Below are 13,467 nucleotides of genomic sequence, written 5' to 3'. Positions count from 1 at the left end.
GACGCGCGCTCAATTTGCTCCCACTACCGCCCTTTTGATTACCTTTTTAAACCTCGGATTTTTCAGTATATTTTGTCTCAAACTGTTTGCAACAGGTTTTTAGAGCTGTACTGATTACTTAACAATGTCAAAGTCTAAAGGAAAAACCGCTGAAAAGGACGAGGAAACTTCGCCAGCCGCTAGCATAACTTTGTCCGAGATTAGCTTGTTACTGGAGGAGCACAGGGCGGCTCTGGCGGCTGATTTCAAGTCATCCTTCGACTCGCTGACATCCACGCTGGATAGCATCCACTCCACTGTGACGGACCACGAACAGCGGGTCAGCTCTCTGGAGGTTAACGCCACCGAGGTTGACCAGCGGCTTCAACAACTTGAGACTGCTTGCGCCGCTTTGCAGGTAGACAAGGAGGCACTCACAGTCAAAGTGGCGAACCTGGAGGGGCGCAGCAGGCGCCAAAATATCCGCATCATCGGCCTGCCTGAATCGATCGAGGGCCCTCGCCCATCCGCTTTCTTCTCCCAGTTCCTCGTTGATGTCCTCGGCACGGAGACCCTCACTTCACCCCCTGAGCTGGACCGGGCGCACCGGAGCCTCGCACCCAAACCTGCGCCGGGAGGCAGACCACGGCCCGTCATCCTGCGCTTCCACCGCTTCCAAATTAAAGACTTGGTGATCCGCGAGGCTCGCAGACGAGGTGAGCTGACCTACAAAGGCCATAAGTTCCGCTTCTACGATGATTACAGTCCCGACGTGCTGAAGCAGCGCGCGAGTACAAGACCTCCATGGCCGAACTGTACCAGCGCGGCTACAAGCCGGCTCTCCTTTACCCAGCCAAGCTGCGCATCACCATGCCTGACGGGGAGAAGATCTGGCTCCCCTCTTCTTCAGCGGCGGTCAAGTTTGTCCAGGGTTTACACAAAGATCCGTAAGCAAGTGATCTGGCATATTTTCCTATTGTTATTTTATCCTTTTGTTATTTTTTTCAGTGCAGTCTGTAGTTTCGTGACGGGTTATTACGCCTCGTCTCGATCTGTAGACTGTGTTTTCTGCCCCTGACACTCGCCATATAGGCTGACTGATCCCATCCGTTTAACATTTTACCAAGGTATGTGGCCTTGCCTTCTGGCTCATTGTTGTACTTTTAAAATATTCATTTTATGAATTAGTTGTATCGAGTATTTTGCATAATATAGATGTGTAATGCATGTGTATATGTATGTAGGTGTGTATGTATATATGTGTGTATATGTGTATGTCTCTGTGTGTATGTATATACATATATATATGGACGATTTATTGTGTATGTGTTTGTATGTATGTATGTAATATGTATATATATATATATATATGTGTGTGTAATGTGTAGTATGTATATGTATATATATATATTTTCTTCATCTCTTCACTCTATGTATTATTATTTTTCTATTTGTGTCTCACATCTGTCGAGCCTGACTAACTGGAGGGGGTGGACATTATCACTGTATATATTTTGGAACAGATTGACTGCAGAGTTATGACCGCCATAAGCTCACAAGCTGGCCATTACATTGGCTGAGCCTTAATGTGTGACTGTTATGATTGTTATGTTTTTTGCTCGAGGTAGCCTATTTAAAAAGGTTTAACTTTGTTCTTAAAGTTTACTAACGTTATGTTGTGGGAATTGAGCGATAGGTTTAAGGAAGTATTTAGATATGCTGATCTATGTATCAGAGAGTTGTGGGTTGCTGTCCTCTGCAGCAACTTCACTGGGGTTTGGGCTAAGGGGAGGGGATGGGTGGGGGGAGGCTTGTATGTTTCATGTTCTTTCTGTTAGGTTTCCTGTCTTGTCATCTGATCCATGTTTTGTGTTTTTTTGTCTATCTTTTGGCTGTTTGTTGTTACCTGTGTGCTGCTCCTGCAGCTTGGCGTGCTTGGCCCAGTCAGGCACCCTCTTTCATCATGCTGCTGACTTGTGGGCGGGGGGCGCCAGTCATGGGGGGAGAGATGTACTGGCACAACATCCACCCAGGCCCCCTAATATCACTGTATGTTAAGTTCTAACTCCTTGACAACACCTAGGGGTGCTTTAAGATTTATTAGTTGGAATGTTAAGGGGCTGAACTCTCCTGTAAAGCGTAACACAGTGCTTAACCATCTGAAACAGTTAAACACTAAAATTGCCTTTCTACAGGAAACTCATCTCAAGCCATCAGATCACCTTAAGCTCCGTAGGGGGTGGGTAGGCCAGCTCTACCACTCCTCCATCTCAAGTAAGGCTCGTGGTGTTGCAATTCTTGTCCATAAATCAGTCCCGCTTTCTGTGTCCAAGGTCATATCAGACCCCAATGGGCGCTTTGTTATAATTTCAGGGTTAATTTGTGACAATAATCTGACTTTGGCAAATGTGTATGGTCCAAATTGGGAAAATGAGGATTTTTTCAAAACCTTTTTTCTCCCTCCCTGATTTACATTCCTGCCAGCTCATCCTCGGTGGTGACTTTAACTGTTGTCTTGATCCCTCACTTGACCGCTCGTCTAACAAGCCGTGTGTCCAATCTAAATCATCCAAAGTCATTCAGCTGTTCATGGAGCAATATGCAGTCTCAGATGTGTTGCGATTTTTCAATCCTAGTGCCAAGCAGTTCTCATTTTTTCTCCCCTGTCCATGGTACTTTCTCCCGAATAGATTTTTTTCTAATTGACAGCAAATTACTCTCCTCTGTCAGCTCGTGCTCCTATAGCCCTATAGTAATCTCAGACCATGCAGTGGTCACAGTTGACATTTGCCTTCCTGGTAGATCCCTGTCGCGTTCCCCCTGGCGCTTTAATTCGCTACTTCTTCGCGATTCCAATTTTGTCAATAATATCAACAGTCACATTGACCTCTTTATTTTCCACTAATGTTGATTCGGCTGTGTCTGTGGCAACAATCTGGGAGGCATGCAAAGCCTATTTAAGGGGAGAAGTAATATCCTACTCTGCTTACCATAGAAGGATTGCTGCTGAAAATGGTACGTGTCTCTCCAGTGCTATATCAGAACTGCAAGCAAAATGTATAGACTCACCTGACGCAAATCTTCTTAAGGAACTGCTCATGAAAAAAGCAGAATTTGATATCCTGGCCTCTACTGAGGCAACAAAATCTCTATTAAAAACACGGCATAATTATTATGAATTCGGAGATAAACCAAGTAAACTACTAGCTCACCAAATCTGCCAATCTTCTTCGTCAATGCACATTACCCAAATTAATACTACCAGTGGAACAACTATTAATCCTCAAACCATTAATGACCAATTCAGGGACTTTTATAGTTCTTTATATACTTCTGAGTGCTCGTCTGATGAGGCACAATTTGAAAACTTTTTTGGGTCCTTAAACATCCCCTCCATTGACCCTGAAACATCTTCTGGCCTGGATGAACCTTTTACGGTGGGTGAACTTAAAAGAGCTTTGCTGTCCATGCAGAGTGGGAAATGTCCAGGCCACGATGGCTTTCCAGCCGAATTTATAAAAACATTTTCTGGTAAGCTGTCTCCACTTCTGCTAAACATGTTTAATGAATCTCTACAGTCGGACATCCTCCCTCCCACACTACGCCAGGCCACTATTTCTCTTATTTTAAAAAAGGAGAAGGATCCCCTTTTTTGCAACAATTTTCGCCCCATCTCTCTGCTCTGCGCAGATGTCAAGTTATTGGCTAAGATGCTGGCAAAACGCTTAGAGTCTGTTCTGGCTACTATAATTTCCACAGACCAAACAGGGTTTATTAAGGATAGACACTCCTTTCACAATGTCAGACGGCTATTTGATATAATATACTCACCCTCGTCCTCGGATTCTCCAGAATTAGTAATCTCAATGGATGCTGAGAAAGCATTTGACCGTGTCGAATGGCCCTATCTGTTCCAAGCATTGAGACACTTTGGATTTGGCAACACATTTATTTCTTGGATAAAGCTTTTATATACATCCCCCCTAGCCTGTGTCCACACAAACAATGACTACTCTGATTATTTCCCCCTCAATCGTGGAACTCGGCAGGGCTGTCCACTTTCCCCGTTACTGTTTGCCATCGCCATTGAACCTCTGGCAGTGGCCCTCAGGTCTAGTCAGGCCCCGGGCATCTGGAGGGGAGGAGTTGAGCACAAACTTTCGTTGTACGCGGATGACCTCTTACTGTTCATCTCTGACCCAGACAGATCTGTCCCCCTTGTGTTGGCCATGCTGAAGGAATTTGGGCAAATTTCTGGTTACAAACTAAATCTTCAGAAAAGTGAGCTTTTGCCCATTAATACTGCAGCCGCAGCCTATCCCCTTTCAGACTTGCCATTTAAGATGTCCTTAAGTAATCAGAAACTACTCTGATTTGTTTAAATGTAATTTCTCCCCTCTGCTTGCTCGACTGACTCAAGACTTCCACCGTTGGTCTCTCATACCTTTATCTCTTGCTGGCAGGATAAACTGTATTAAAATGAATGTGCTTCCCAAATTACTCTGTCTCTTTCAATCTATACCCCTCTTTATTCCAAAACATTTTTTCCATTCACTCGACAGCTTGATCTCGCTGTTCATATGGAACAAAAACCTCCCAGAATTCGGAAAGACACTACAGAAACCCAAAGAAATGGGTGGACTAGCACTACCAAACTTTTAATGCTATTACTGGGCCGCTAATATTCGATCTATACTGCACTGGTATCACATTAACAATCAGCCTCCACTGTGGCTGCAAATTGAGGTTGCCTCATGTGGCTCCTCCTCTCTAATGTCCCTTTTGTGCCTCCCCCTGACATTATCACCATTATCTTATTCCAGTAATATTATAGTTGTAAAAACTTGTTTGCTGTTGGTAGCTGGTTTATGCATATAGCCTCTACATTGGCATATCAGTCAAAATATGAGGACCAGGGAAGTGTCTTTCCTCTTTTTATTGCTTCATTCAGTCGATTGTATTACACGGATGATTTGATTACTAGAAATAAAAGGAGACATTTATAAATTAGCCAACATACAAAGGTAAGTCGTCTCTCAGAAAATAAGTTACTACAATTCCTAAGTAAACAAAATAAACTCACTCATAATAATGCATCCAAGGTTGACAATCGACTGGGAGACCGGCAGCTCCACATCCATGCAGCATGCTCCAGCAGACAGACAAAGGTCTGAGGCTGGTTCAGAGTTTATCACCTCAGGTGAGGCCTGTTAGGTTGAGCCATGTAAGCCCCGCCCACCCAGGCCTGGGCAGGTGGGAGTGTTTTCTACAATAGTAAAAAACTGTCTCAAGATCTGGACTCAATTGAAACGCCATTTGGGGTTACAGTCAATTTCTCTTTTATCCCCTGTGAATTCTAACCCTCTGTTTACTCCCTCTATTAATGATCGGGCTTTCGCAGCCTGGAAGGATCTTGGGATTGTGTCTGTCAAAGATCTTTACATTGAGGGAATATTTGCATCCTTTGACCAACTAGTGGGCGTATTCAAATTGCAGAGATCCCACTTCTTCAGATATTTACAAGTCAGAGACTTTGCCCGCAATCACTTCCCTGGCTTCCCTGCTATTCCTTCCTCTACTCTGATTGACACTATTTTAAATATTAACCCCTACCTCAAAGGTACCATCTCAGAGCTATACTACACTCTCCTTACACACCAATCCTCGTCCTCTGATAAACTGCGCACTATTTGGTCAGAGGATCTTAATATATAGATAGAGCCTGAGGTCTGGCAGTCCGCTCTGAAATGGGTCCATGCATCATCTATTTGTGACGGCATGGGGTTTTGCAGTGCAAAGTAATTCATAGAGTCCACTGGTCTAAAAGCAAACCAGCTCGCATTTATCCAGGCACCGATCCGAATTGCGATAAGTGTCACTTAGGGCCAGCTAACCTCAGTCACAAGTTTTGGACCTGTCCCGCTCTCTCTCAGTTCTGGAAGTCTGTATTTGACTCACTCTCTGCCATCACATCTACCAAATTCCTCCAGTCACCATTAGCAGGCCTGTTCGGTGTCATGCCTGCTACCAACCCACTGACATCCTACTTCACCGAACTGGTGGCTTTTCTCACATTATTAGCGAGGCGTGTCATTCTGATGCACTGGAAGAACCCGTCTCCCCCATCCCACACCCATTGGATAAGGGATACCTTATCCTTTATGAAATTAGAGAAAATCAAACACTCCCTCCGTGGCTCCAATGAAACATTTTTAAAGATTTGGCAACCCTTTCAAGAGCATGTCCAGTCTCTGCAGCTGGATGCTCCCCCCACTGACGAAACGGCACCTTCTTGTAGCTCCTGGCTGGGTTGCGATCTCTCACTGTACTAGCAGCACACAGTTTGTCTCATTTGTTAGTGTCTTTTAAGTGTCTTGCGTTCTTTTTTTTTCTTTTTTTTTGTCTTTGTCTTGGTGTCTTTGTCTGGTTTTCCCATTGGTATTATGCGTTTGCGGGTTTGTGATTCTGTGTGGGTATTGACAAACTTTATCCTCTTGTTTTAAGTAACACCACTTTCTGCTATTAGCGCTTACCTCACCCCATTCAATTGACTGTTGTATCTTACCCACTCAGATGTAAATGGGGATCTGTGTCTGTTCTTTTTTGTTGAAAACTTTATAGATAAATCATATTTAAAAAAAATAAATAAATAAAATCCGTATGTAAGCACAGTGTTGGGAAGATTACTTTGGAAATGTAGTTGGTTACAATTACAAGTTACCCTGTTGAAAATGTAATAGTAGTGTAACTATTTCAATTACTTTCTCAAAGTAATGTAACTAATTACATTTGATTACATTATGATTACTTTTCTTTATTTTGAATGAAATCTCTCAACTGCTAACCATTTTCACATTTTAAGACCTATAGTGTGATAGACCTCAAAGGTTTAACCATATATTATGAGTCTGACCTTAGGCCTGTACTGCGAAGGAGGCTCACTTCCTCACTAAACGGAGCGACAACGGGCTGATTTCAGCCAAGAGGAGCAGGTTGTTTTAATGGAGAGAGTATGAGCGATACAAAAAAGCCTGATCACAGCCTGAAGCTACAGTGTTGCTGCAAATATGACAAGAGGAGGCTGATTTTAATCTCTGACAGCTCTACATTGAGCTGCTTTTAAATATGAAGCTTTAGAGCAACAACAACTGTTGTGTTAAACTGTGCTTTATATTGTTTTAATATATTTCACTGATCGCAATTATAAAATGCCAGTGTGTGTTTTATTGAAAGTGAGGCTGGTGTGCGTATGAAAATAGGTTACAGTGGGTTTTTTAGGTGCTGTAGCTACAAGCAAATCTCATGTTGTCTCTGCGCAAAGACCTTTTTAAATGTGAGAAAACAGAGTAGACCTACTCAAGATTTGCGTTTGGGCAACACATAACAGGCGAAACAATTAATTTATTCATGGCCACATTAAGTTAAATTATCTGTCCTGCTGCGAGCGCACAACTTCTTTCAGTGGTGACTGACTGTATATAAAAGTAAATAGGCTATAGCCTAATAAATGACCTCCTGACGCGAGTCAGATCAACAGCTGAGCAGCGTATCCCCTCAGCTGAACATCTGTAGGCGGAGACGCTCAGAGAGAAAGTAAACAGCAGCGGATCAGCGCGATCTTTACCTCCGTACAAATGCTCCGTTCTGATCCAGCTCCACTGGACTTTCAAAGTAAAGGTGACGCCAGCTGTAAATGAGTTAAATAGTGAAACAGCGGCGCTTTTATAGCCGATTTTATGATTAAACTCTGAACAGAACCTGGTCGGGACCAGGTTATGAGCTAAGCATAAGTTACCATGGTGATCTAGCCGGGTTAACAGAGAGCCACCTTTGTAATACAGGGAAGCCTGGCTTCTGTCTGTATGAAGTGTTTTTTGTATTTCCAGCCCAGGAACATCTTGTGCGCCGCCGACACTGTTGCTGCTGAGTCTGACTGCCGCCGTGCGGTTTGTCGGTTGAGTCGAATGGCACATGACCAGAGAGAGCCAATCACAAGCGTCAGTTTTGGCAGGAGGATGTTGATATGAAAATAACTAAAAACAAACATGAATCCAGGGGGGGCGAAAAACTATTTGATAAATCGGAGCTTTTGCGGCAATTTTTCAAATGTAACTTAAGTTGTAATCATTGAAATTTCCAAAAGCAACTGTAATTTAATTACATATTTTCTCCCAGTAATGTAACGGATTACAATTACGTACATTTTGTAATTAAATTACGTAACGTCGTTACATGTAATTCGTTACTTCCCAACACTGTGTAAGCATATATGATTCTAAATCTTAATTGCAGAGGGTCACATGTGGGGTTTCACAAGGTCCATTGTTGTGTTTATCTATGATATTTGCTTCATGTGCAGTTTATTATACATGCAGTTGTTACTTAATTTATTACATTTGGATATTGGTGAAGTCAGTAATCAGATATATCAAAGTCCATTACAATACTGCTCAAAAGAAAAGACATTCTCAGTCCAGGAAACACATCAAATTATAGTTTATTCAACTTTAATAAGCGTGCGTCAGGACACTAACAGGAATTTTGCATGTTCACAAAATCATTGATGAAAAGCCGGTGACACAAATGATTTGAGGATTCCTTTAGAAAGGGAAATTACAACACATTAAATAGAAATATACTTTAGATGATCAACTGATACATAATGGACTTATTAACACTCTGTATGTGACACTGTATGTGATTTTCTTACATGAATAAAAAAAGCATGTTCAGTGTTGGACTGTAAAGAATAGGTGAAATAAGTTTACACCTTCTCTGTCACAAACTTGCTTTGATTTGATTTGATTTGTCATTTTTGGTTGATTGCTTGATTGATTGATTTTGAATTTCATTTGGAAATCATTCTTAAGAAATGGCAAGCATAGAAAGATATTTTTGGAACATCAAATCATTAATCTAAACTGTTCAAAAGGTTTCTGTTCACTTTTACCTGATGGTGGAATATGTGTTCTTTAATAGTGGAGGCTGACCCGATTAGCCAACCAACCAGAAACATCAGTATTTGACGAGTTTGGAATGAGACTCAATAATCAACCATCTAACAAGCTGGACATCCAAAAAGTGGTGCAGCACATTAATCCATGGTTGATAACCAAAACACACAAGCAGATGCTATTCTTTGTTGTGCCTGGTTGAATCATTTGAACAGCAATACCAATACAATGTCCCCTCCTGTGCCAGTGGGTGTGTGTGTGAGCTCAGATCAGAGCTCACTTACAATCAAACAATGATATTAGAAATTTACTTTTGTTTATGTGAAACAGCAACAGCTTGTTTTAATTCAATGTTGGCTAACCAACAGTATCTGTATGGTGGGAGGATTATTATGATATAATTAATACAGATGATGCTCTCCAGTGGCAATATTCTAACAACAAACAAAAATCACAAGTCACAGCAATATCCTTACAATCTGATAAAATGTTTTTATCATTACTCTGTTAGTAGGAAGGCAACATGCACACAATTTGCTTGATCTGTTTTAGGTGCATGGAATCAAATCCAAAAATCAATTTCCACAGACACCTGAGTGTGCTGCAGAGTGCTGAGGGATGGACGAGCACTCATCCATTCATCAACAGAAGTTTGTCCAGGACTGACAGAATGTTCCCGAGCTGATCAGCTGTCAGCCGAGTCAGACACAGATCTGGAACTGGGATGCTGCATTTCACCTAGCCTATTTATGGAAGCAGGATCTGCACTCGTACATATTACTGTCAACATTACTGTTCACTGGTCTGTAGTATTCACCTCCGTTGAAAACATACACATGCCGCCCTTCAACATAACTTTGGGTTAAATTATCGAAGGAATTACATGGTGGCAGGACTGTGCCACACTTGCAGCATCTCAGGTAGTTGCCCATGTTACTTTCTGATGGTACGTTTCCCATTTTGGATGCTTTATTCAGGAGTTGATGGTTTTTGTGTTTTCCTGAAAGATTTAGAAAAAAAAATTACTTCAGCATCTTTGATAATTGTTGAAGAGAAGAGTTGTTGCTAACAAATAAAACTACTGTTCACATCTGTATAGCTCACCTGGTAGAACGTGACTATGTGTTAAGGCTGAGTCTTCACCGCAGCAGCTTGAGTTGGATTCCCGTCTGGGGCCAATCCCTCTCTCTCTCAGCTGTCACTATCTAATAAACCAGAAAAACAAAAATAAACAGATAACTGTAACAATGTAAAATAACCCTAACCATAAGCAGAATACAGACTCCTGTATGAGTCATTAACTTCATATTTTGTTCTAATCTGTCACTGGCCAAAGCACCTAAACTGATGCTTCAATGGAAGATGTTGTCTTCCACCAATCAACAGCCACAGTACAATATTGCATTGCTGCCCCCCCTGTACGTTCGAGGGACTTGTAAAGCCATTAACATTTTAAAATAATTGTTTGAGCTATATTTGGATCTATATGTCTGCCATTTTCAAATGTATAGCATTTGAATGGCGTGGCCATGGCAAGATGTCCAATTTGCATGTTCCGTCAAAAAACAGGAAGTTGCTGTTACTCGAGTGTTCATGGTTGTATCTTCAACAAACTTTGAAGCCTTAATTAGAGTCCCAGCCTGAAGAAACTGACAATTGTTTTGAAATCAAGAAAAAAAATATGGCCTGATTGCGCCCCCTACCAGGAAGTAGCTCTTAACTTTCCAAACTTAAAAAATCACACATCCTTCCTACAGAGCTTGAATTCTTTTGAGCATATCAACTAAATTGTGCCAAATCTTTGTAAATTACTTTACTGTTAATATAAAATAAGGCTGTTCTTTTATTGGTGTTGCTCACTCAGATGGCACCGGTTTCTGCTCTGGCCCATGGACTGTAGGCCGACAGAGCCTTTTCTATAGCCGTCTCCTCCCTCTGAATCTCTGTCTGCACCAATCTGTCCTCATCTACATCATGAATGCCACTGAAAGCACTGATGTTCTCCTTTATTGAGTAGCTTCAGCCGACCCCTTGGATGAGAAATGAATTTTTCCTCACAGTACAAAGACTCTGCAAAGTCGTTACAACAGTGTCTGCTGATGGAAGAACACCTCAGGCAACATTTCCTGTTGCTGCAGGACACTTTGGTTCATTACTGGGTAACAAGACTGCATCTGCACTGCAAGGTCCCAACCATTACTGAAGCTCAGTGCAGGAAACCACCAACTGGAAATCACACCTGGATCCAGATATACCTCAACACTTGTTGGACTGAGAGACTGTGTCTCTGTGTGTCCTCTGTCTCTGTGTGTCCTGTGTCTCTGTGTGTCCTCTGTCTCTGTGTGTCCTCTGTCTCTGTGTGTCCTCTGTCTCTGTGTGTCCTGTGTCTCTGTGTGTCCTCTATCTTTGTGTGGCGTGTTGGACTTACAGGAAGTGATCGCTCTGATGAATCACAGCACTGTCCTTCGTCTCACAGACGTCTTCAGAGTCTCACAGGTTCCCCCAGCACTCGATGATCTGTCTCTACTTCTCTAAAACCTCTGCTCTTATACCTTGCTCTGCTGTCTCTGTATGGACATATATGGACATCTTAGTCGACCAACACGTGGCTCGTGAACTTTGACCAAACGTTAGACGATACTCACTATCAGTAACAAACTGATGTGTTTGCTGATCTGCGAATTAACTTTCATTTTCACAATGTTGCTTCCTGATTTCTGTTCTACACGTGTCACTTGGACCGGCTGGGTTCTGTCCGTAAGCATTTTCATTTCCTCACACACTTCCCAGCACATGAAAAGTAGGATTTATCAATAAGACTTTAATTTACTGTAAAGTTGTGTGAGACAAGATTCATGATTGTAGTTGTTTGTCAGGAGCGATTTATCATTTATCATGCTGTGAATAAAATGATACTTTTATGTGTTTATTCTTCTGCTGAGAATAACAGGCCAGTGGCTCTGCTTAAGTTACTGTCATTATTCTACATTTCTGCTGTTCAGCCGGCTGTTTGTCAGTGTGCTGTGGTACTACTCTGGTGCTTATTGTCACTTTCACCAAAAGCAGGAGAATCTGGAGAACACCTGGAGAATCTGTGCCACAACTGATCCATAATGCATGTTATCGACTGGGAAAATTAAATATGCAAAATATCAAATTAAGACTGTCTCCTGCAGGTTGCGGAAAGTGTTAAAAAGAAGAAAAAGACAAAGAAACAGAAAGACGTTGATGACTCAGAGTGATGACGGCAAGTCAACTGAAAACTGTCAGAAAGAAACTGTCAGGTAACGACAGCTCTCTTCTGACCTGTAACACTTCTTCAGATGTCAGCAGATAGCTTTTACTTGAAGTGTGCAAAAAAATAAAAAAAAATAAATGTATATTCCAGATTCCAGAGAGGTCCGGTGAGCGTTTTCAGCCTGCTTCAGCCACAAACAAAAAAAAAAAAAAGAGACTCTCTCTTTTGCTCTCTCTTAGAGCTTTGGGAGATTATTAGTAAGAGCATTATCTTTAAATTACTTCTATTCACGTCGCACTATTCTCGCATTTAGCTTTTATGACTGGTTGTATGTGTTTGGACTCCGGAGTCAAATTTGCTAAAACACACAAAGACACTTCCCTCCCCACTGAGCCCAGCCCAACTCAGCATACCCCTCTCCGACAACACTTTGATAATAAAAATATACAGCTCCTTTTCGGAGAAATTGGGGAAGCTTACTTACTGCTCTTAGGCGTGGGTGAAATTGCAATTTTTGGATATATGTGAGAAATATCTCACCTTTTTGCTACCGCTTTGCAATGTCTGTTGCCCAAGGTGCAGATTTGATAAGCTGTCCTTTTCTGCCAAGACCTTTCACGACGCCAATTATGTCGTAGCCAAAACTCTCAGAGGACTCAAATGGAGACGAGGCTCGCAGATAGTGGGTTTGTTTATTTCTGGGTTGACCAAACATTTTATACCTCAGATTCTCAGTTATACAGTTGTGCAGTGATAGTCTGGAAAAATACCAAAATGTCACGGCACTCTTTGTTGTTGTCTCAATGTTCCATATCTTCCCTGATAATCATGCAACTTCCAGTAATTCTTCCAGAACTTGTGTGAGTATGTGCGTGTATTTAATTGTGCATGTGGGTGTTTGTGCACTCCTTTTTGGCTAGAACCATGCCAGGAAGCAGGTAAATCTGTCGTCAGATTTGCTGCTTTCACTGTTTTGCACCGATGTGGTTTCCCTATTTGGTTATGTGTGTGTGCTTATTCCATTTGATATCATTCAATTTTCCTAATCTTCTGTTTGTCTCAGATGCCAGTAACTAGAATAACACATTCTTATTCAAAGGTCAATACTGGTCACATAGTCAGGCCAGATTTGTCCTCAGTTCCTGTGTGTCTGTGAGACGAAGGACAGCGCTGTGATTCATCAGAGCGATCATTTCCTGTAAGTCCAACACGCCACACAGAGACAGAGGACACACAGAGACAGAGGACACAGAGAGAGAGGACACACAGAGACACAGGACACACAGAGACAGAGGA

General features: G+C 42.0%; 1 long non-coding RNA gene across 1 annotated transcript; it reads right to left on the bottom strand.

Annotated features, from left to right (window-relative positions):
• Positions 1-8,451: 8,451 nt before the first annotated feature.
• Positions 8,452-11,495, bottom strand: LOC115578267 (uncharacterized). Its single transcript, XR_003983416.1, has 3 exons — positions 11,362-11,495; positions 10,038-10,138; positions 8,452-9,933 (listed from the first exon to the last, which is right to left on the bottom strand). It is a non-coding gene; the product is annotated as an uncharacterized LOC115578267 (long non-coding RNA).
• Between the last annotated feature and the right edge of the window lie 1,972 nt (positions 11,496-13,467).

The sequence above is a fragment of the Sparus aurata genome, chromosome 3, assembly GCF_900880675.1.
Source record: "Sparus aurata chromosome 3, fSpaAur1.1, whole genome shotgun sequence".
NCBI classification, from domain to species: domain Eukaryota; kingdom Metazoa; phylum Chordata; class Actinopteri; order Spariformes; family Sparidae; genus Sparus; species Sparus aurata.
Note: the sequence above shows the minus strand (reverse complement) of the source record. Positions and strands in the feature narration are given on the sequence as shown.